At 43.5% G+C, this 22,790-nt stretch overlaps 13 pseudogenes; all 13 read left to right on the plus strand.

The window, feature by feature from the left end:
- The first annotated feature begins 272 nt into the window (after positions 1-272).
- On the plus strand, positions 273-536 carry LOC130325987 (U2 spliceosomal RNA; annotated as a pseudogene).
- Positions 537-2,009: 1,473 nt separating this feature from the next.
- Positions 2,010-2,273, plus strand: LOC130325999 (U2 spliceosomal RNA; annotated as a pseudogene).
- Positions 2,274-3,738: 1,465 nt separating this feature from the next.
- LOC130326004 (U2 spliceosomal RNA) lies at positions 3,739-4,002 on the plus strand (annotated as a pseudogene).
- Positions 4,003-5,475: 1,473 nt separating this feature from the next.
- Positions 5,476-5,739, plus strand: LOC130326005 (U2 spliceosomal RNA; annotated as a pseudogene).
- A 1,473-nt stretch (positions 5,740-7,212) lies between these two features.
- On the plus strand, positions 7,213-7,476 carry LOC130326006 (U2 spliceosomal RNA; annotated as a pseudogene).
- A 1,473-nt stretch (positions 7,477-8,949) lies between these two features.
- On the plus strand, positions 8,950-9,213 carry LOC130325988 (U2 spliceosomal RNA; annotated as a pseudogene).
- Positions 9,214-10,686: 1,473 nt separating this feature from the next.
- Positions 10,687-10,950, plus strand: LOC130325990 (U2 spliceosomal RNA; annotated as a pseudogene).
- Positions 10,951-12,423: 1,473 nt separating this feature from the next.
- Positions 12,424-12,687, plus strand: LOC130325991 (U2 spliceosomal RNA; annotated as a pseudogene).
- A 1,473-nt stretch (positions 12,688-14,160) lies between these two features.
- On the plus strand, positions 14,161-14,424 carry LOC130325992 (U2 spliceosomal RNA; annotated as a pseudogene).
- Positions 14,425-15,897: 1,473 nt separating this feature from the next.
- LOC130325993 (U2 spliceosomal RNA) lies at positions 15,898-16,161 on the plus strand (annotated as a pseudogene).
- Positions 16,162-17,634: 1,473 nt separating this feature from the next.
- LOC130325994 (U2 spliceosomal RNA) lies at positions 17,635-17,898 on the plus strand (annotated as a pseudogene).
- A 1,473-nt stretch (positions 17,899-19,371) lies between these two features.
- Positions 19,372-19,635, plus strand: LOC130325995 (U2 spliceosomal RNA; annotated as a pseudogene).
- A 1,473-nt stretch (positions 19,636-21,108) lies between these two features.
- LOC130325996 (U2 spliceosomal RNA) lies at positions 21,109-21,372 on the plus strand (annotated as a pseudogene).
- The last annotated feature ends 1,418 nt before the right edge of the window (positions 21,373-22,790 follow it).

The raw sequence follows: 22,790 nt of genomic DNA on the forward strand, positions 1-22,790 counted from the left end.
CTTATATGCAAGAGGAGGAGTGATGGGGGTTCAGGCAAAAGCCAGGCTATGGATTGCATTGCTAAATGCTCCATCAGAGTGCAATGGTCGCCTGTCCTTTTTTTAAGTGATGATGTGGGTTTAGCCTGTGCTGTATGTATGTATGGGTGGCTGACTGCCACCCACCCAGAAAGTGTATGGGAGGCTGGTTGGCTGCCAGCCTTCCTTCCATTCCTATGAGTAATGTGAGTGCTCATGAAGGGGACATGGTTGGGTCCACCCCTTTCCCGGTTATCCCCTCTAGGCCTTTTGGCTTAGATCAAGTGTAAAAAAAGAAAGGATCTTGCGACAGATCGCATCCTGAGGCACGTTTTTTTTTGTGTGAATACTTGCACTTGGGTGACTTGTGAGCACATACTGATACATACGTTCCCTATCTGGGGACCATAAATTAAATGGATTTTTGAGAAAGGGAGCTGATTTGGAAGCTTGCTTCTGTCGCCCTATGCATTGACCCGATGTGGCAGTATCTTCGGGTAGTGAACAGTGCACCACCCCATTCCAGTGTTAAACAAGAAAGATTCTCATTTAATCCTCCGTGGGTGAGAATTTGAGTTTGAGAATTGGAGACCAAAATGATGAGTTGCACTGACTGGTTTATGAACGTCTATTCATTTAGCGTTTTAATGACCATGTTTGCACACTGATTGGTGTAAAAAAATAAAATAAAACTAAATAATAATAATCTAGCACACCTGTGCAGGTTTGACATGACATGACAGGTAGCTGTCTTGTGGGTGGTGCTGAATCCTGTTAAATGACATGAGGGTCTCATGCCTATACACAAGGGTGTGTCATTGCTGTTGCTTGACCATGCATTGGTTTCTGTGGTCAGTGAATGATAAAAACAAAATTTACCATACATTGATGGATGGGAAATCCGCCGTGAGGCATTTGTTTTTAGAAACTGCTGCTCACAACCAATGTTGCAATGGAGTGTCTCCATCTGCTGGTGGTATTGGAAAGGCATTAGTGCTATGACAGGGTCTGAAGAAGAAGAAGAAGAAGAAGACGGAAAAAAATATATATAAAAAGAAAAAGAGAGAGAGAGAGAGAGAGACTGACTTAGTGAGCGAGTGAGTGAGAGAGTGAGAGTGAGTGAGAGTGAATGAGTGAGTGAGTGATTGAGTGAGTGAGTGAGTGAGTGAGTGAGAACAAATGAGTTAAAGCAAGTGAGTGAGAGAGATCGAATGAATGAAAGTCTGAATGACAGAAAGAAAAAAGGATGAAGAAAGAAGCATGAAGAAAAAAAAATGTATATGGAGTTGCTGACATGAGTGCAATCTACAAAGCCGTTGAGGCTGATCCTCATGGGAGGATTATTGCACCAGGACCCTTAGCACTTTTAAAATGCCATTCAATGCCACGGGCTAGATGTAAACTGCAGATGACCATGTTGTGGTAGTTACCATGGATACCAGAGTGATGTGTGAGCTAACACATAGGCCCAACAGATTCCAAGAAGGCCAGAATCACCAGCGGCACCACCATCGATTGTCAGGTCACCCGGATTCAGCAAATACCAGAGTCCAAAATGATGCAGGTTTATACTGTTAATTTTCAGTTTATCGTTACAGTTGGTGTTATTCCATGTCGGAAGGGACGCAGCTACAGCCAGTGGGGTAACTAGAGACAGGCAGGCAGCTATGTGCAACAAAGGTAGGCGTGTTGTTTTCATATGCAGATCTGAAATATTGTCTTATATGCAAGAGGAGGAGTGATGGGGGTTCAGGCAAAAGCCAGGCTATGGATTGCATTGCTAAATGCTCCATCAGAGTGCAATGGTCGCCTGTCCTTTTTTTAAGTGATGATGTGGGTTTAGCCTGTGCTGTATGTATGTATGGGTGGCTGACTGCCACCCACCCAGAAAGTGTATGGGAGGCTGGTTGGCTGCCAGCCTTCCTTCCATTCCTATGAGTAATGTGAGTGCTCATGAAGGGGACATGGTTGGGTCCACCCCTTTCCCGGTTATCCCCTCTAGGCCTTTTGGCTTAGATCAAGTGTAAAAAAAGAAAGGATCTTGCGACAGATCGCATCCTGAGGCACGTTTTTTTTTGTGTGAATACTTGCACTTGGGTGACTTGTGAGCACATACTGATACATACGTTCCCTATCTGGGGACCATAAATTAAATGGATTTTTGAGAAAGGGAGCTGATTTGGAAGCTTGCTTCTGTCGCCCTATGCATTGACCCGATGTGGCAGTATCTTCGGGTAGTGAACAGTGCACCACCCCATTCCAGTGTTAAACAAGAAAGATTCTCATTTAATCCTCCGTGGGTGAGAATTTGAGTTTGAGAATTGGAGACCAAAATGATGAGTTGCACTGACTGGTTTATGAACGTCTATTCATTTAGCGTTTTAATGACCATGTTTGCACACTGATTGGTGTAAAAAAATAAAATAAAACTAAATAATAATAATCTAGCACACCTGTGCAGGTTTGACATGACATGACAGGTAGCTGTCTTGTGGGTGGTGCTGAATCCTGTTAAATGACATGAGGGTCTCATGCCTATACACAAGGGTGTGTCATTGCTGTTGCTTGACCATGCATTGGTTTCTGTGGTCAGTGAATGATAAAAACAAAATTTACCATACATTGATGGATGGGAAATCCGCCGTGAGGCATTTGTTTTTAGAAACTGCTGCTCACAACCAATGTTGCAATGGAGTGTCTCCATCTGCTGGTGGTATTGGAAAGGCATTAGTGCTATGACAGGGTCTGAAGAAGAAGAAGAAGAAGAAGACGGAAAAAAATATATATAAAAAGAAAAAGAGAGAGAGAGAGAGAGAGACTGACTTAGTGAGCGAGTGAGTGAGAGAGTGAGAGTGAGTGAGAGTGAATGAGTGAGTGAGTGATTGAGTGAGTGAGTGAGTGAGAACAAATGAGTTAAAGCAAGTGAGTGAGAGAGATCGAATGAATGAAAGTCTGAATGACAGAAAGAAAAAAGGATGAAGAAAGAAGCATGAAGAAAAAAAAATGTATATGGAGTTGCTGACATGAGTGCAATCTACAAAGCCGTTGAGGCTGATCCTCATGGGAGGATTATTGCACCAGGACCCTTAGCACTTTTAAAATGCCATTCAATGCCACGGGCTAGATGTAAACTGCAGATGACCATGTTGTGGTAGTTACCATGGATACCAGAGTGATGTGTGAGCTAACACATAGGCCCAACAGATTCCAAGAAGGCCAGAATCACCAGCGGCACCACCATCGATTGTCAGGTCACCCGGATTCAGCAAATACCAGAGTCCAAAATGATGCAGGTTTATACTGTTAATTTTCAGTTTATCGTTACAGTTGGTGTTATTCCATGTCGGAAGGGACGCAGCTACAGCCAGTGGGGTAACTAGAGACAGGCAGGCAGCTATGTGCAACAAAGGTAGGCGTGTTGTTTTCATATGCAGATCTGAAATATTGTCTTATATGCAAGAGGAGGAGTGATGGGGGTTCAGGCAAAAGCCAGGCTATGGATTGCATTGCTAAATGCTCCATCAGAGTGCAATGGTCGCCTGTCCTTTTTTTAAGTGATGATGTGGGTTTAGCCTGTGCTGTATGTATGTATGGGTGGCTGACTGCCACCCACCCAGAAAGTGTATGGGAGGCTGGTTGGCTGCCAGCCTTCCTTCCATTCCTATGAGTAATGTGAGTGCTCATGAAGGGGACATGGTTGGGTCCACCCCTTTCCCGGTTATCCCCTCTAGGCCTTTTGGCTTAGATCAAGTGTAAAAAAAGAAAGGATCTTGCGACAGATCGCATCCTGAGGCACGTTTTTTTTTGTGTGAATACTTGCACTTGGGTGACTTGTGAGCACATACTGATACATACGTTCCCTATCTGGGGACCATAAATTAAATGGATTTTTGAGAAAGGGAGCTGATTTGGAAGCTTGCTTCTGTCGCCCTATGCATTGACCCGATGTGGCAGTATCTTCGGGTAGTGAACAGTGCACCACCCCATTCCAGTGTTAAACAAGAAAGATTCTCATTTAATCCTCCGTGGGTGAGAATTTGAGTTTGAGAATTGGAGACCAAAATGATGAGTTGCACTGACTGGTTTATGAACGTCTATTCATTTAGCGTTTTAATGACCATGTTTGCACACTGATTGGTGTAAAAAAATAAAATAAAACTAAATAATAATAATCTAGCACACCTGTGCAGGTTTGACATGACATGACAGGTAGCTGTCTTGTGGGTGGTGCTGAATCCTGTTAAATGACATGAGGGTCTCATGCCTATACACAAGGGTGTGTCATTGCTGTTGCTTGACCATGCATTGGTTTCTGTGGTCAGTGAATGATAAAAACAAAATTTACCATACATTGATGGATGGGAAATCCGCCGTGAGGCATTTGTTTTTAGAAACTGCTGCTCACAACCAATGTTGCAATGGAGTGTCTCCATCTGCTGGTGGTATTGGAAAGGCATTAGTGCTATGACAGGGTCTGAAGAAGAAGAAGAAGAAGAAGACGGAAAAAAATATATATAAAAAGAAAAAGAGAGAGAGAGAGAGAGAGACTGACTTAGTGAGCGAGTGAGTGAGAGAGTGAGAGTGAGTGAGAGTGAATGAGTGAGTGAGTGATTGAGTGAGTGAGTGAGTGAGTGAGTGAGAACAAATGAGTTAAAGCAAGTGAGTGAGAGAGATCGAATGAATGAAAGTCTGAATGACAGAAAGAAAAAAGGATGAAGAAAGAAGCATGAAGAAAAAAAAATGTATATGGAGTTGCTGACATGAGTGCAATCTACAAAGCCGTTGAGGCTGATCCTCATGGGAGGATTATTGCACCAGGACCCTTAGCACTTTTAAAATGCCATTCAATGCCACGGGCTAGATGTAAACTGCAGATGACCATGTTGTGGTAGTTACCATGGATACCAGAGTGATGTGTGAGCTAACACATAGGCCCAACAGATTCCAAGAAGGCCAGAATCACCAGCGGCACCACCATCGATTGTCAGGTCACCCGGATTCAGCAAATACCAGAGTCCAAAATGATGCAGGTTTATACTGTTAATTTTCAGTTTATCGTTACAGTTGGTGTTATTCCATGTCGGAAGGGACGCAGCTACAGCCAGTGGGGTAACTAGAGACAGGCAGGCAGCTATGTGCAACAAAGGTAGGCGTGTTGTTTTCATATGCAGATCTGAAATATTGTCTTATATGCAAGAGGAGGAGTGATGGGGGTTCAGGCAAAAGCCAGGCTATGGATTGCATTGCTAAATGCTCCATCAGAGTGCAATGGTCGCCTGTCCTTTTTTTAAGTGATGATGTGGGTTTAGCCTGTGCTGTATGTATGTATGGGTGGCTGACTGCCACCCACCCAGAAAGTGTATGGGAGGCTGGTTGGCTGCCAGCCTTCCTTCCATTCCTATGAGTAATGTGAGTGCTCATGAAGGGGACATGGTTGGGTCCACCCCTTTCCCGGTTATCCCCTCTAGGCCTTTTGGCTTAGATCAAGTGTAAAAAAAGAAAGGATCTTGCGACAGATCGCATCCTGAGGCACGTTTTTTTTTGTGTGAATACTTGCACTTGGGTGACTTGTGAGCACATACTGATACATACGTTCCCTATCTGGGGACCATAAATTAAATGGATTTTTGAGAAAGGGAGCTGATTTGGAAGCTTGCTTCTGTCGCCCTATGCATTGACCCGATGTGGCAGTATCTTCGGGTAGTGAACAGTGCACCACCCCATTCCAGTGTTAAACAAGAAAGATTCTCATTTAATCCTCCGTGGGTGAGAATTTGAGTTTGAGAATTGGAGACCAAAATGATGAGTTGCACTGACTGGTTTATGAACGTCTATTCATTTAGCGTTTTAATGACCATGTTTGCACACTGATTGGTGTAAAAAAATAAAATAAAACTAAATAATAATAATCTAGCACACCTGTGCAGGTTTGACATGACATGACAGGTAGCTGTCTTGTGGGTGGTGCTGAATCCTGTTAAATGACATGAGGGTCTCATGCCTATACACAAGGGTGTGTCATTGCTGTTGCTTGACCATGCATTGGTTTCTGTGGTCAGTGAATGATAAAAACAAAATTTACCATACATTGATGGATGGGAAATCCGCCGTGAGGCATTTGTTTTTAGAAACTGCTGCTCACAACCAATGTTGCAATGGAGTGTCTCCATCTGCTGGTGGTATTGGAAAGGCATTAGTGCTATGACAGGGTCTGAAGAAGAAGAAGAAGAAGAAGACGGAAAAAAATATATATAAAAAGAAAAAGAGAGAGAGAGAGAGAGAGACTGACTTAGTGAGCGAGTGAGTGAGAGAGTGAGAGTGAGTGAGAGTGAATGAGTGAGTGAGTGATTGAGTGAGTGAGTGAGTGAGTGAGTGAGAACAAATGAGTTAAAGCAAGTGAGTGAGAGAGATCGAATGAATGAAAGTCTGAATGACAGAAAGAAAAAAGGATGAAGAAAGAAGCATGAAGAAAAAAAAATGTATATGGAGTTGCTGACATGAGTGCAATCTACAAAGCCGTTGAGGCTGATCCTCATGGGAGGATTATTGCACCAGGACCCTTAGCACTTTTAAAATGCCATTCAATGCCACGGGCTAGATGTAAACTGCAGATGACCATGTTGTGGTAGTTACCATGGATACCAGAGTGATGTGTGAGCTAACACATAGGCCCAACAGATTCCAAGAAGGCCAGAATCACCAGCGGCACCACCATCGATTGTCAGGTCACCCGGATTCAGCAAATACCAGAGTCCAAAATGATGCAGGTTTATACTGTTAATTTTCAGTTTATCGTTACAGTTGGTGTTATTCCATGTCGGAAGGGACGCAGCTACAGCCAGTGGGGTAACTAGAGACAGGCAGGCAGCTATGTGCAACAAAGGTAGGCGTGTTGTTTTCATATGCAGATCTGAAATATTGTCTTATATGCAAGAGGAGGAGTGATGGGGGTTCAGGCAAAAGCCAGGCTATGGATTGCATTGCTAAATGCTCCATCAGAGTGCAATGGTCGCCTGTCCTTTTTTTAAGTGATGATGTGGGTTTAGCCTGTGCTGTATGTATGTATGGGTGGCTGACTGCCACCCACCCAGAAAGTGTATGGGAGGCTGGTTGGCTGCCAGCCTTCCTTCCATTCCTATGAGTAATGTGAGTGCTCATGAAGGGGACATGGTTGGGTCCACCCCTTTCCCGGTTATCCCCTCTAGGCCTTTTGGCTTAGATCAAGTGTAAAAAAAGAAAGGATCTTGCGACAGATCGCATCCTGAGGCACGTTTTTTTTTGTGTGAATACTTGCACTTGGGTGACTTGTGAGCACATACTGATACATACGTTCCCTATCTGGGGACCATAAATTAAATGGATTTTTGAGAAAGGGAGCTGATTTGGAAGCTTGCTTCTGTCGCCCTATGCATTGACCCGATGTGGCAGTATCTTCGGGTAGTGAACAGTGCACCACCCCATTCCAGTGTTAAACAAGAAAGATTCTCATTTAATCCTCCGTGGGTGAGAATTTGAGTTTGAGAATTGGAGACCAAAATGATGAGTTGCACTGACTGGTTTATGAACGTCTATTCATTTAGCGTTTTAATGACCATGTTTGCACACTGATTGGTGTAAAAAAATAAAATAAAACTAAATAATAATAATCTAGCACACCTGTGCAGGTTTGACATGACATGACAGGTAGCTGTCTTGTGGGTGGTGCTGAATCCTGTTAAATGACATGAGGGTCTCATGCCTATACACAAGGGTGTGTCATTGCTGTTGCTTGACCATGCATTGGTTTCTGTGGTCAGTGAATGATAAAAACAAAATTTACCATACATTGATGGATGGGAAATCCGCCGTGAGGCATTTGTTTTTAGAAACTGCTGCTCACAACCAATGTTGCAATGGAGTGTCTCCATCTGCTGGTGGTATTGGAAAGGCATTAGTGCTATGACAGGGTCTGAAGAAGAAGAAGAAGAAGAAGACGGAAAAAAATATATATAAAAAGAAAAAGAGAGAGAGAGAGAGAGAGACTGACTTAGTGAGCGAGTGAGTGAGAGAGTGAGAGTGAGTGAGAGTGAATGAGTGAGTGAGTGATTGAGTGAGTGAGTGAGTGAGTGAGTGAGAACAAATGAGTTAAAGCAAGTGAGTGAGAGAGATCGAATGAATGAAAGTCTGAATGACAGAAAGAAAAAAGGATGAAGAAAGAAGCATGAAGAAAAAAAAATGTATATGGAGTTGCTGACATGAGTGCAATCTACAAAGCCGTTGAGGCTGATCCTCATGGGAGGATTATTGCACCAGGACCCTTAGCACTTTTAAAATGCCATTCAATGCCACGGGCTAGATGTAAACTGCAGATGACCATGTTGTGGTAGTTACCATGGATACCAGAGTGATGTGTGAGCTAACACATAGGCCCAACAGATTCCAAGAAGGCCAGAATCACCAGCGGCACCACCATCGATTGTCAGGTCACCCGGATTCAGCAAATACCAGAGTCCAAAATGATGCAGGTTTATACTGTTAATTTTCAGTTTATCGTTACAGTTGGTGTTATTCCATGTCGGAAGGGACGCAGCTACAGCCAGTGGGGTAACTAGAGACAGGCAGGCAGCTATGTGCAACAAAGGTAGGCGTGTTGTTTTCATATGCAGATCTGAAATATTGTCTTATATGCAAGAGGAGGAGTGATGGGGGTTCAGGCAAAAGCCAGGCTATGGATTGCATTGCTAAATGCTCCATCAGAGTGCAATGGTCGCCTGTCCTTTTTTTAAGTGATGATGTGGGTTTAGCCTGTGCTGTATGTATGTATGGGTGGCTGACTGCCACCCACCCAGAAAGTGTATGGGAGGCTGGTTGGCTGCCAGCCTTCCTTCCATTCCTATGAGTAATGTGAGTGCTCATGAAGGGGACATGGTTGGGTCCACCCCTTTCCCGGTTATCCCCTCTAGGCCTTTTGGCTTAGATCAAGTGTAAAAAAAGAAAGGATCTTGCGACAGATCGCATCCTGAGGCACGTTTTTTTTTGTGTGAATACTTGCACTTGGGTGACTTGTGAGCACATACTGATACATACGTTCCCTATCTGGGGACCATAAATTAAATGGATTTTTGAGAAAGGGAGCTGATTTGGAAGCTTGCTTCTGTCGCCCTATGCATTGACCCGATGTGGCAGTATCTTCGGGTAGTGAACAGTGCACCACCCCATTCCAGTGTTAAACAAGAAAGATTCTCATTTAATCCTCCGTGGGTGAGAATTTGAGTTTGAGAATTGGAGACCAAAATGATGAGTTGCACTGACTGGTTTATGAACGTCTATTCATTTAGCGTTTTAATGACCATGTTTGCACACTGATTGGTGTAAAAAAATAAAATAAAACTAAATAATAATAATCTAGCACACCTGTGCAGGTTTGACATGACATGACAGGTAGCTGTCTTGTGGGTGGTGCTGAATCCTGTTAAATGACATGAGGGTCTCATGCCTATACACAAGGGTGTGTCATTGCTGTTGCTTGACCATGCATTGGTTTCTGTGGTCAGTGAATGATAAAAACAAAATTTACCATACATTGATGGATGGGAAATCCGCCGTGAGGCATTTGTTTTTAGAAACTGCTGCTCACAACCAATGTTGCAATGGAGTGTCTCCATCTGCTGGTGGTATTGGAAAGGCATTAGTGCTATGACAGGGTCTGAAGAAGAAGAAGAAGAAGAAGACGGAAAAAAATATATATAAAAAGAAAAAGAGAGAGAGAGAGAGAGAGACTGACTTAGTGAGCGAGTGAGTGAGAGAGTGAGAGTGAGTGAGAGTGAATGAGTGAGTGAGTGATTGAGTGAGTGAGTGAGTGAGTGAGTGAGAACAAATGAGTTAAAGCAAGTGAGTGAGAGAGATCGAATGAATGAAAGTCTGAATGACAGAAAGAAAAAAGGATGAAGAAAGAAGCATGAAGAAAAAAAAATGTATATGGAGTTGCTGACATGAGTGCAATCTACAAAGCCGTTGAGGCTGATCCTCATGGGAGGATTATTGCACCAGGACCCTTAGCACTTTTAAAATGCCATTCAATGCCACGGGCTAGATGTAAACTGCAGATGACCATGTTGTGGTAGTTACCATGGATACCAGAGTGATGTGTGAGCTAACACATAGGCCCAACAGATTCCAAGAAGGCCAGAATCACCAGCGGCACCACCATCGATTGTCAGGTCACCCGGATTCAGCAAATACCAGAGTCCAAAATGATGCAGGTTTATACTGTTAATTTTCAGTTTATCGTTACAGTTGGTGTTATTCCATGTCGGAAGGGACGCAGCTACAGCCAGTGGGGTAACTAGAGACAGGCAGGCAGCTATGTGCAACAAAGGTAGGCGTGTTGTTTTCATATGCAGATCTGAAATATTGTCTTATATGCAAGAGGAGGAGTGATGGGGGTTCAGGCAAAAGCCAGGCTATGGATTGCATTGCTAAATGCTCCATCAGAGTGCAATGGTCGCCTGTCCTTTTTTTAAGTGATGATGTGGGTTTAGCCTGTGCTGTATGTATGTATGGGTGGCTGACTGCCACCCACCCAGAAAGTGTATGGGAGGCTGGTTGGCTGCCAGCCTTCCTTCCATTCCTATGAGTAATGTGAGTGCTCATGAAGGGGACATGGTTGGGTCCACCCCTTTCCCGGTTATCCCCTCTAGGCCTTTTGGCTTAGATCAAGTGTAAAAAAAGAAAGGATCTTGCGACAGATCGCATCCTGAGGCACGTTTTTTTTTGTGTGAATACTTGCACTTGGGTGACTTGTGAGCACATACTGATACATACGTTCCCTATCTGGGGACCATAAATTAAATGGATTTTTGAGAAAGGGAGCTGATTTGGAAGCTTGCTTCTGTCGCCCTATGCATTGACCCGATGTGGCAGTATCTTCGGGTAGTGAACAGTGCACCACCCCATTCCAGTGTTAAACAAGAAAGATTCTCATTTAATCCTCCGTGGGTGAGAATTTGAGTTTGAGAATTGGAGACCAAAATGATGAGTTGCACTGACTGGTTTATGAACGTCTATTCATTTAGCGTTTTAATGACCATGTTTGCACACTGATTGGTGTAAAAAAATAAAATAAAACTAAATAATAATAATCTAGCACACCTGTGCAGGTTTGACATGACATGACAGGTAGCTGTCTTGTGGGTGGTGCTGAATCCTGTTAAATGACATGAGGGTCTCATGCCTATACACAAGGGTGTGTCATTGCTGTTGCTTGACCATGCATTGGTTTCTGTGGTCAGTGAATGATAAAAACAAAATTTACCATACATTGATGGATGGGAAATCCGCCGTGAGGCATTTGTTTTTAGAAACTGCTGCTCACAACCAATGTTGCAATGGAGTGTCTCCATCTGCTGGTGGTATTGGAAAGGCATTAGTGCTATGACAGGGTCTGAAGAAGAAGAAGAAGAAGAAGACGGAAAAAAATATATATAAAAAGAAAAAGAGAGAGAGAGAGAGAGAGACTGACTTAGTGAGCGAGTGAGTGAGAGAGTGAGAGTGAGTGAGAGTGAATGAGTGAGTGAGTGATTGAGTGAGTGAGTGAGTGAGTGAGTGAGAACAAATGAGTTAAAGCAAGTGAGTGAGAGAGATCGAATGAATGAAAGTCTGAATGACAGAAAGAAAAAAGGATGAAGAAAGAAGCATGAAGAAAAAAAAATGTATATGGAGTTGCTGACATGAGTGCAATCTACAAAGCCGTTGAGGCTGATCCTCATGGGAGGATTATTGCACCAGGACCCTTAGCACTTTTAAAATGCCATTCAATGCCACGGGCTAGATGTAAACTGCAGATGACCATGTTGTGGTAGTTACCATGGATACCAGAGTGATGTGTGAGCTAACACATAGGCCCAACAGATTCCAAGAAGGCCAGAATCACCAGCGGCACCACCATCGATTGTCAGGTCACCCGGATTCAGCAAATACCAGAGTCCAAAATGATGCAGGTTTATACTGTTAATTTTCAGTTTATCGTTACAGTTGGTGTTATTCCATGTCGGAAGGGACGCAGCTACAGCCAGTGGGGTAACTAGAGACAGGCAGGCAGCTATGTGCAACAAAGGTAGGCGTGTTGTTTTCATATGCAGATCTGAAATATTGTCTTATATGCAAGAGGAGGAGTGATGGGGGTTCAGGCAAAAGCCAGGCTATGGATTGCATTGCTAAATGCTCCATCAGAGTGCAATGGTCGCCTGTCCTTTTTTTAAGTGATGATGTGGGTTTAGCCTGTGCTGTATGTATGTATGGGTGGCTGACTGCCACCCACCCAGAAAGTGTATGGGAGGCTGGTTGGCTGCCAGCCTTCCTTCCATTCCTATGAGTAATGTGAGTGCTCATGAAGGGGACATGGTTGGGTCCACCCCTTTCCCGGTTATCCCCTCTAGGCCTTTTGGCTTAGATCAAGTGTAAAAAAAGAAAGGATCTTGCGACAGATCGCATCCTGAGGCACGTTTTTTTTTGTGTGAATACTTGCACTTGGGTGACTTGTGAGCACATACTGATACATACGTTCCCTATCTGGGGACCATAAATTAAATGGATTTTTGAGAAAGGGAGCTGATTTGGAAGCTTGCTTCTGTCGCCCTATGCATTGACCCGATGTGGCAGTATCTTCGGGTAGTGAACAGTGCACCACCCCATTCCAGTGTTAAACAAGAAAGATTCTCATTTAATCCTCCGTGGGTGAGAATTTGAGTTTGAGAATTGGAGACCAAAATGATGAGTTGCACTGACTGGTTTATGAACGTCTATTCATTTAGCGTTTTAATGACCATGTTTGCACACTGATTGGTGTAAAAAAATAAAATAAAACTAAATAATAATAATCTAGCACACCTGTGCAGGTTTGACATGACATGACAGGTAGCTGTCTTGTGGGTGGTGCTGAATCCTGTTAAATGACATGAGGGTCTCATGCCTATACACAAGGGTGTGTCATTGCTGTTGCTTGACCATGCATTGGTTTCTGTGGTCAGTGAATGATAAAAACAAAATTTACCATACATTGATGGATGGGAAATCCGCCGTGAGGCATTTGTTTTTAGAAACTGCTGCTCACAACCAATGTTGCAATGGAGTGTCTCCATCTGCTGGTGGTATTGGAAAGGCATTAGTGCTATGACAGGGTCTGAAGAAGAAGAAGAAGAAGAAGACGGAAAAAAATATATATAAAAAGAAAAAGAGAGAGAGAGAGAGAGAGACTGACTTAGTGAGCGAGTGAGTGAGAGAGTGAGAGTGAGTGAGAGTGAATGAGTGAGTGAGTGATTGAGTGAGTGAGTGAGTGAGTGAGTGAGAACAAATGAGTTAAAGCAAGTGAGTGAGAGAGATCGAATGAATGAAAGTCTGAATGACAGAAAGAAAAAAGGATGAAGAAAGAAGCATGAAGAAAAAAAAATGTATATGGAGTTGCTGACATGAGTGCAATCTACAAAGCCGTTGAGGCTGATCCTCATGGGAGGATTATTGCACCAGGACCCTTAGCACTTTTAAAATGCCATTCAATGCCACGGGCTAGATGTAAACTGCAGATGACCATGTTGTGGTAGTTACCATGGATACCAGAGTGATGTGTGAGCTAACACATAGGCCCAACAGATTCCAAGAAGGCCAGAATCACCAGCGGCACCACCATCGATTGTCAGGTCACCCGGATTCAGCAAATACCAGAGTCCAAAATGATGCAGGTTTATACTGTTAATTTTCAGTTTATCGTTACAGTTGGTGTTATTCCATGTCGGAAGGGACGCAGCTACAGCCAGTGGGGTAACTAGAGACAGGCAGGCAGCTATGTGCAACAAAGGTAGGCGTGTTGTTTTCATATGCAGATCTGAAATATTGTCTTATATGCAAGAGGAGGAGTGATGGGGGTTCAGGCAAAAGCCAGGCTATGGATTGCATTGCTAAATGCTCCATCAGAGTTCAATGGTCGCCTGTCCTTTTTTTAAGTGATGATGTGGGTTTAGCCTGTGCTGTATGTATGTATGGGTGGCTGACTGCCACCCACCCAGAAAGTGTATGGGAGGCTGGTTGGCTGCCAGCCTTCCTTCCATTCCTATGAGTAATGTGAGTGCTCATGAAGGGGACATGGTTGGGTCCACCCCTTTCCCGGTTATCCCCTCTAGGCCTTTTGGCTTAGATCAAGTGTAAAAAAAGAAAGGATCTTGCGACAGATCGCATCCTGAGGCACGTTTTTTTTTGTGTGAATACTTGCACTTGGGTGACTTGTGAGCACATACTGATACATACGTTCCCTATCTGGGGACCATAAATTAAATGGATTTTTGAGAAAGGGAGCTGATTTGGAAGCTTGCTTCTGTCGCCCTATGCATTGACCCGATGTGGCAGTATCTTCGGGTAGTGAACAGTGCACCACCCCATTCCAGTGTTAAACAAGAAAGATTCTCATTTAATCCTCCGTGGGTGAGAATTTGAGTTTGAGAATTGGAGACCAAAATGATGAGTTGCACTGACTGGTTTATGAACGTCTATTCATTTAGCGTTTTAATGACCATGTTTGCACACTGATTGGTGTAAAAAAATAAAATAAAACTAAATAATAATAATCTAGCACACCTGTGCAGGTTTGACATGACATGACAGGTAGCTGTCTTGTGGGTGGTGCTGAATCCTGTTAAATGACATGAGGGTCTCATGCCTATACACAAGGGTGTGTCATTGCTGTTGCTTGACCATGCATTGGTTTCTGTGGTCAGTGAATGATAAAAACAAAATTTACCATACATTGATGGATGGGAAATCCGCCGTGAGGCATTTGTTTTTAGAAACTGCTGCTCACAACCAATGTTGCAATGGAGTGTCTCCATCTGCTGGTGGTATTGGAAAGGCATTAGTGCTATGACAGGGTCTGAAGAAGAAGAAGAAGAAGAAGACGGAAAAAAATATATATAAAAAGAAAAAGAGAGAGAGAGAGAGAGAGACTGACTTAGTGAGCGAGTGAGTGAGAGAGTGAGAGTGAGTGAGAGTGAATGAGTGAGTGAGTGATTGAGTGAGTGAGTGAGTGAGTGAGTGAGAACAAATGAGTTAAAGCAAGTGAGTGAGAGAGATCGAATGAATGAAAGTCTGAATGACAGAAAGAAAAAAGGATGAAGAAAGAAGCATGAAGAAAAAAAAATGTATATGGAGTTGCTGACATGAGTGCAATCTACAAAGCCGTTGAGGCTGATCCTCATGGGAGGATTATTGCACCAGGACCCTTAGCACTTTTAAAATGCCATTCAATGCCACGGGCTAGATGTAAACTGCAGATGACCATGTTGTGGTAGTTACCATGGATACCAGAGTGATGTGTGAGCTAACACATAGGCCCAACAGATTCCAAGAAGGCCAGAATCACCAGCGGCACCACCATCGATTGTCAGGTCACCCGGATTCAGCAAATACCAGAGTCCAAAATGATGCAGGTTTATACTGTTAATTTTCAGTTTATCGTTACAGTTGGTGTTATTCCATGTCGGAAGGGACGCAGCTACAGCCAGTGGGGTAACTAGAGACAGGCAGGCAGCTATGTGCAACAAAGGTAGGCGTGTTGTTTTCATATGCAGATCTGAAATATTGTCTTATATGCAAGAGGAGGAGTGATGGGGGTTCAGGCAAAAGCCAGGCTATGGATTGCATTGCTAAATGCTCCATCAGAGTGCAATGGTCGCCTGTCCTTTTTTTAAGTGATGATGTGGGTTTAGCCTGTGCTGTATGTATGTATGGGTGGCTGACTGCCACCCACCCAGAAAGTGTATGGGAGGCTGGTTGGCTGCCAGCCTTCCTTCCATTCCTATGAGTAATGTGAGTGCTCATGAAGGGGACATGGTTGGGTCCACCCCTTTCCCGGTTATCCCCTCTAGGCCTTTTGGCTTAGATCAAGTGTAAAAAAAGAAAGGATCTTGCGACAGATCGCATCCTGAGGCACGTTTTTTTTTGTGTGAATACTTGCACTTGGGTGACTTGTGAGCACATACTGATACATACGTTCCCTATCTGGGGACCATAAATTAAATGGATTTTTGAGAAAGGGAGCTGATTTGGAAGCTTGCTTCTGTCGCCCTATGCATTGACCCGATGTGGCAGTATCTTCGGGTAGTGAACAGTGCACCACCCCATTCCAGTGTTAAACAAGAAAGATTCTCATTTAATCCTCCGTGGGTGAGAATTTGAGTTTGAGAATTGGAGACCAAAATGATGAGTTGCACTGACTGGTTTATGAACGTCTATTCATTTAGCGTTTTAATGACCATGTTTGCACACTGATTGGTGTAAAAAAATAAAATAAAACTAAATAATAATAATCTAGCACACCTGTGCAGGTTTGACATGACATGACAGGTAGCTGTCTTGTGGGTGGTGCTGAATCCTGTTAAATGACATGAGGGTCTCATGCCTATACACAAGGGTGTGTCATTGCTGTTGCTTGACCATGCATTGGTTTCTGTGGTCAGTGAATGATAAAAACAAAATTTACCATACATTGATGGATGGGAAATCCGCCGTGAGGCATTTGTTTTTAGAAACTGCTGCTCACAACCAATGTTGCAATGGAGTGTCTCCATCTGCTGGTGGTATTGGAAAGGCATTAGTGCTATGACAGGGTCTGAAGAAGAAGAAGAAGAAGAAGACGGAAAAAAATATATATAAAAAGAAAAAGAGAGAGAGAGAGAGAGAGACTGACTTAGTGAGCGAGTGAGTGAGAGAGTGAGAGTGAGTGAGAGTGAATGAGTGAGTGAGTGATTGAGTGAGTGAGTGAGTGAGTGAGTGAGAACAAATGAGTTAAAGCAAGTGAGTGAGAGAGATCGAATGAATGAAAGTCTGAATGACAGAAAGAAAAAAGGATGAAGAAAGAAGCATGAAGAAAAAAAAATGTATATGGAGTTGCTGACATGAGTGCAATCTACAAAGCCGTTGAGGCTGATCCTCATGGGAGGATTATTGCACCAGGACCCTTAGCACTTTTAAAATGCCATTCAATGCCACGGGCTAGATGTAAACTGCAGATGACCATGTTGTGGTAGTTACCATGGATACCAGAGTGATGTGTGAGCTAACACATAGGCCCAACAGATTCCAAGAAGGCCAGAATCACCAGCGGCACCACCATCGATTGTCAGGTCACCCGGATTCAGCAAATACCAGAGTCCAAAATGATGCAGGTTTATACTGTTAATTTTCAGTTTATCGTTACAGTTGGTGTTATTCCATGTCGGAAGGGACGCAGCTACAGCCAGTGGGGTAACTAGAGACAGGCAGGCAGCTATGTGCAACAAAGGTAGGCGTGTTGTTTTCATATGCAGATCTGAAATATTGTCTTATATGCAAGAGGAGGAGTGATGGGGGTTCAGGCAAAAGCCAGGCTATGGATTGCATTGCTAAATGCTCCATCAGAGTGCAATGGTCGCCTGTCCTTTTTTTAAGTGATGATGTGGGTTTAGCCTGTGCTGTATGTATGTATGGGTGGCTGACTGCCACCCACCCAGAAAGTGTATGGGAGGCTGGTTGGCTGCCAGCCTTCCTTCCATTCCTATGAGTAATGTGAGTGCTCATGAAGGGGACATGGTTGGGTCCACCCCTTTCCCGGTTATCCCCTCTAGGCCTTTTGGCTTAGATCAAGTGTAAAAAAAGAAAGGATCTTGCGACAGATCGCATCCTGAGGCACGTTTTTTTTTGTGTGAATACTTGCACTTGGGTGACTTGTGAGCACATACTGATACATACGTTCCCTATCTGGGGACCATAAATTAAATGGATTTTTGAGAAAGGGAGCTGATTTGGAAGCTTGCTTCTGTCGCCCTATGCATTGACCCGATGTGGCAGTATCTTCGGGTAGTGAACAGTGCACCACCCCATTCCAGTGTTAAACAAGAAAGATTCTCATTTAATCCTCCGTGGGTGAGAATTTGAGTTTGAGAATTGGAGACCAAAATGATGAGTTGCACTGACTGGTTTATGAACGTCTATTCATTTAGCGTTTTAATGACCATGTTTGCACACTGATTGGTGTAAAAAAATAAAATAAAACTAAATAATAATAATCTAGCACACCTGTGCAGGTTTGACATGACATGACAGGTAGCTGTCTTGTGGGTGGTGCTGAATCCTGTTAAATGACATGAGGGTCTCATGCCTATACACAAGGGTGTGTCATTGCTGTTGCTTGACCATGCATTGGTTTCTGTGGTCAGTGAATGATAAAAACAAAATTTACCATACATTGATGGATGGGAAATCCGCCGTGAGGCATTTGTTTTTAGAAACTGCTGCTCACAACCAATGTTGCAATGGAGTGTCTCCATCTGCTGGTGGTATTGGAAAGGCATTAGTGCTATGACAGGGTCTGAAGAAGAAGAAGAAGAAGAAGACGGAAAAAAATATATATAAAAAGAAAAAGAGAGAGAGAGAGAGAGAGACTGACTTAGTGAGCGAGTGAGTGAGAGAGTGAGAGTGAGTGAGAGTGAATGAGTGAGTGAGTGATTGAGTGAGTGAGTGAGTGAGTGAGTGAGAACAAATGAGTTAAAGCAAGTGAGTGAGAGAGATCGAATGAATGAAAGTCTGAATGACAGAAAGAAAAAAGGATGAAGAAAGAAGCATGAAGAAAAAAAAATGTATATGGAGTTGCTGACATGAGTGCAATCTACAAAGCCGTTGAGGCTGATCCTCATGGGAGGATTATTGCACCAGGACCCTTAGCACTTTTAAAATGCCATTCAATGCCACGGGCTAGATGTAAACTGCAGATGACCATGTTGTGGTAGTTACCATGGATACCAGAGTGATGTGTGAGCTAACACATAGGCCCAACAGATTCCAAGAAGGCCAGAATCACCAGCGGCACCACCATCGATTGTCAGGTCACCCGGATTCAGCAAATACCAGAGTCCAAAATGATGCAGGTTTATACTGTTAATTTTCAGTTTATCGTTACAGTTGGTGTTATTCCATGTCGGAAGGGACGCAGCTACAGCCAGTGGGGTAACTAGAGACAGGCAGGCAGCTATGTGCAACAAAGGTAGGCGTGTTGTTTTCATATGCAGATCTGAAATATTGTCTTATATGCAAGAGGAGGAGTGATGGGGGTTCAGGCAAAAGCCAGGCTATGGATTGCATTGCTAAATGCTCCATCAGAGTGCAATGGTCGCCTGTCCTTTTTTTAAGTGATGATGTGGGTTTAGCCTGTGCTGTATGTATGTATGGGTGGCTGACTGCCACCCACCCAGAAAGTGTATGGGAGGCTGGTTGGCTGCCAGCCTTCCTTCCATTCCTATGAGTAATGTGAGTGCTCATGAAGGGGACATGGTTGGGTCCACCCCTTTCCCGGTTATCCCCTCTAGGCCTTTTGGCTTAGATCAAGTGTAAAAAAAGAAAGGATCTTGCGACAGATCGCATCCTGAGGCACGTTTTTTTTTGTGTGAATACTTGCACTTGGGTGACTTGTGAGCACATACTGATACATACGTTCCCTATCTGGGGACCATAAATTAAATGGATTTTTGAGAAAGGGAGCTGATTTGGAAGCTTGCTTCTGTCGCCCTATGCATTGACCCGATGTGGCAGTATCTTCGGGTAGTGAACAGTGCACCACCCCATTCCAGTGTTAAACAAGAAAGATTCTCATTTAATCCTCCGTGGGTGAGAATTTGAGTTTGAGAATTGGAGACCAAAATGATGAGTTGCACTGACTGGTTTATGAACGTCTATTCATTTAGCGTTTTAATGACCATGTTTGCACACTGATTGGTGTAAAAAAATAAAATAAAACTAAATAATAATAATCTAGCACACCTGTGCAGGTTTGACATGACATGACAGGTAGCTGTCTTGTGGGTGGTGCTGAATCCTGTTAAATGACATGAGGGTCTCATGCCTATACACAAGGGTGTGTCATTGCTGTTGCTTGACCATGCATTGGTTTCTGTGGTCAGTGAATGATAAAAACAAAATTTACCATACATTGATGGATGGGAAATCCGCCGTGAGGCATTTGTTTTTAGAAACTGCTGCTCACAACCAATGTTGCAATGGAGTGTCTCCATCTGCTGGTGGTATTGGAAAGGCATTAGTGCTATGACAGGGTCTGAAGAAGAAGAAGAAGAAGAAGACGGAAAAAAATATATATAAAAAGAAAAAGAGAGAGAGAGAGAGAGAGACTGACTTAGTGAGCGAGTGAGTGAGAGAGTGAGAGTGAGTGAGAGTGAATGAGTGAGTGAGTGATTGAGTGAGTGAGTGAGTGAGTGAGTGAGAACAAATGAGTTAAAGCAAGTGAGTGAGAGAGATCGAATGAATGAAAGTCTGAATGACAGAAAGAAAAAAGGATGAAGAAAGAAGCATGAAGAAAAAAAAATGTATATGGAGTTGCTGACATGAGTGCAATCTACAAAGCCGTTGAGGCTGATCCTCATGGGAGGATTATTGCACCAGGACCCTTAGCACTTTTAAAATGCCATTCAATGCCACGGGCTAGATGTAAACTGCAGATGACCATGTTGTGGTAGTTACCATGGATACCAGAGTGATGTGTGAGCTAACACATAGGCCCAACAGATTCCAAGAAGGCCAGAATCACCAGCGGCACCACCATCGATTGTCAGGTCACCCGGATTCAGCAAATACCAGAGTCCAAAATGATGCAGGTTTATACTGTTAATTTTCAGTTTATCGTTACAGTTGGTGTTATTCCATGTCGGAAGGGACGCAGCTACAGCCAGTGGGGTAACTAGAGACAGGCAGGCAGCTATGTGCAACAAAGGTAGGCGTGTTGTTTTCATATGCAGATCTGAAATATTGTCTTATATGCAAGAGGAGGAGTGATGGGGGTTCAGGCAAAAGCCAGGCTATGGATTGCATTGCTAAATGCTCCATCAGAGTGCAATGGTCGCCTGTCCTTTTTTTAAGTGATGATGTGGGTTTAGCCTGTGCTGTATGTATGTATGGGTGGCTGACTGCCACCCACCCAGAAAGTGTATGGGAGGCTGGTTGGCTGCCAGCCTTCCTTCCATTCCTATGAGTAATGTGAGTGCTCATGAAGGGGACATGGTTGGGTCCACCCCTTTCCCGGTTATCCCCTCTAGGCCTTTTGGCTTAGATCAAGTGTAAAAAAAGAAAGGATCTTGCGACAGATCGCATCCTGAGGCACGTTTTTTTTTGTGTGAATACTTGCACTTGGGTGACTTGTGAGCACATACTGATACATACGTTCCCTATCTGGGGACCATAAATTAAATGGATTTTTGAGAAAGGGAGCTGATTTGGAAGCTTGCTTCTGTCGCCCTATGCATTGACCCGATGTGGCAGTATCTTCGGGTAGTGAACAGTGCACCACCCCATTCCAGTGTTAAACAAGAAAGATTCTCATTTAATCCTCCGTGGGTGAGAATTTGAGTTTGAGAATTGGAGACCAAAATGATGAGTTGCACTGACTGGTTTATGAACGTCTATTCATTTAGCGTTTTAATGACCATGTTTGCACACTGATTGGTGTAAAAAAATAAAATAAAACTAAATAATAATAATCTAGCACACCTGTGCAGGTTTGACATGACATGACAGGTAGCTGTCTTGTGGGTGGTGCTGAATCCTGTTAAATGACATGAGGGTCTCATGCCTATACACAAGGGTGTGTCATTGCTGTTGCTTGACCATGCATTGGTTTCTGTGGTCAGTGAATGATAAAAACAAAATTTACCATACATTGATGGATGGGAAATCCGCCGTGAGGCATTTGTTTTTAGAAACTGCTGCTCACAACCAATGTTGCAATGGAGTGTCTCCATCTGCTGGTGGTATTGGAAAGGCATTAGTGCTATGACAGGGTCTGAAGAAGAAGAAGAAGAAGAAGACGGAAAAAAATATATATAAAAAGAAAAAGAGAGAGAGAGAGAGAGAGACTGACTTAGTGAGCGAGTGAGTGAGAGAGTGAGAGTGAGTGAGAGTGAATGAGTGAGTGAGTGATTGAGTGAGTGAGTGAGTGAGTGAGTGAGAACAAATGAGTTAAAGCAAGTGAGTGAGAGAGATCGAATGAATGAAAGTCTGAATGACAGAAAGAAAAAAGGATGAAGAAAGAAGCATGAAGAAAAAAAAATGTATATGGAGTTGCTGACATGAGTGCAATCTACAAAGCCGTTGAGGCTGATCCTCATGGGAGGATTATTGCACCAGGACCCTTAGCACTTTTAAAATGCCATTCAATGCCACGGGCTAGATGTAAACTGCAGATGACCATGTTGTGGTAGTTACCATGGATACCAGAGTGATGTGTGAGCTAACACATAGGCCCAACAGATTCCAAGAAGGCCAGAATCACCAGCGGCACCACCATCGATTGTCAGGTCACCCGGATTCAGCAAATACCAGAGTCCAAAATGATGCAGGTTTATACTGTTAATTTTCAGTTTATCGTTACAGTTGGTGTTATTCCATGTCGGAAGGGACGCAGCTACAGCCAGTGGGGTAACTAGAGACAGGCAGGCAGCTATGTGCAACAAAGGTAGGCGTGTTGTTTTCATATGCAGATCTGAAATATTGTCTTATATGCAAGAGGAGGAGTGATGGGGGTTCAGGCAAAAGCCAGGCTATGGATTGCATTGCTAAATGCTCCATCAGAGTGCAATGGTCGCCTGTCCTTTTTTTAAGTGATGATGTGGGTTTAGCCTGTGCTGTATGTATGTATGGGTGGCTGACTGCCACCCACCCAGAAAGTGTATGGGAGGCTGGTTGGCTGCCAGCCTTCCTTCCATTCCTAT

This window comes from Hyla sarda, unplaced genomic scaffold, assembly GCF_029499605.1.
Source record: "Hyla sarda isolate aHylSar1 unplaced genomic scaffold, aHylSar1.hap1 scaffold_2785, whole genome shotgun sequence".
NCBI classification, from domain to species: domain Eukaryota; kingdom Metazoa; phylum Chordata; class Amphibia; order Anura; family Hylidae; genus Hyla; species Hyla sarda.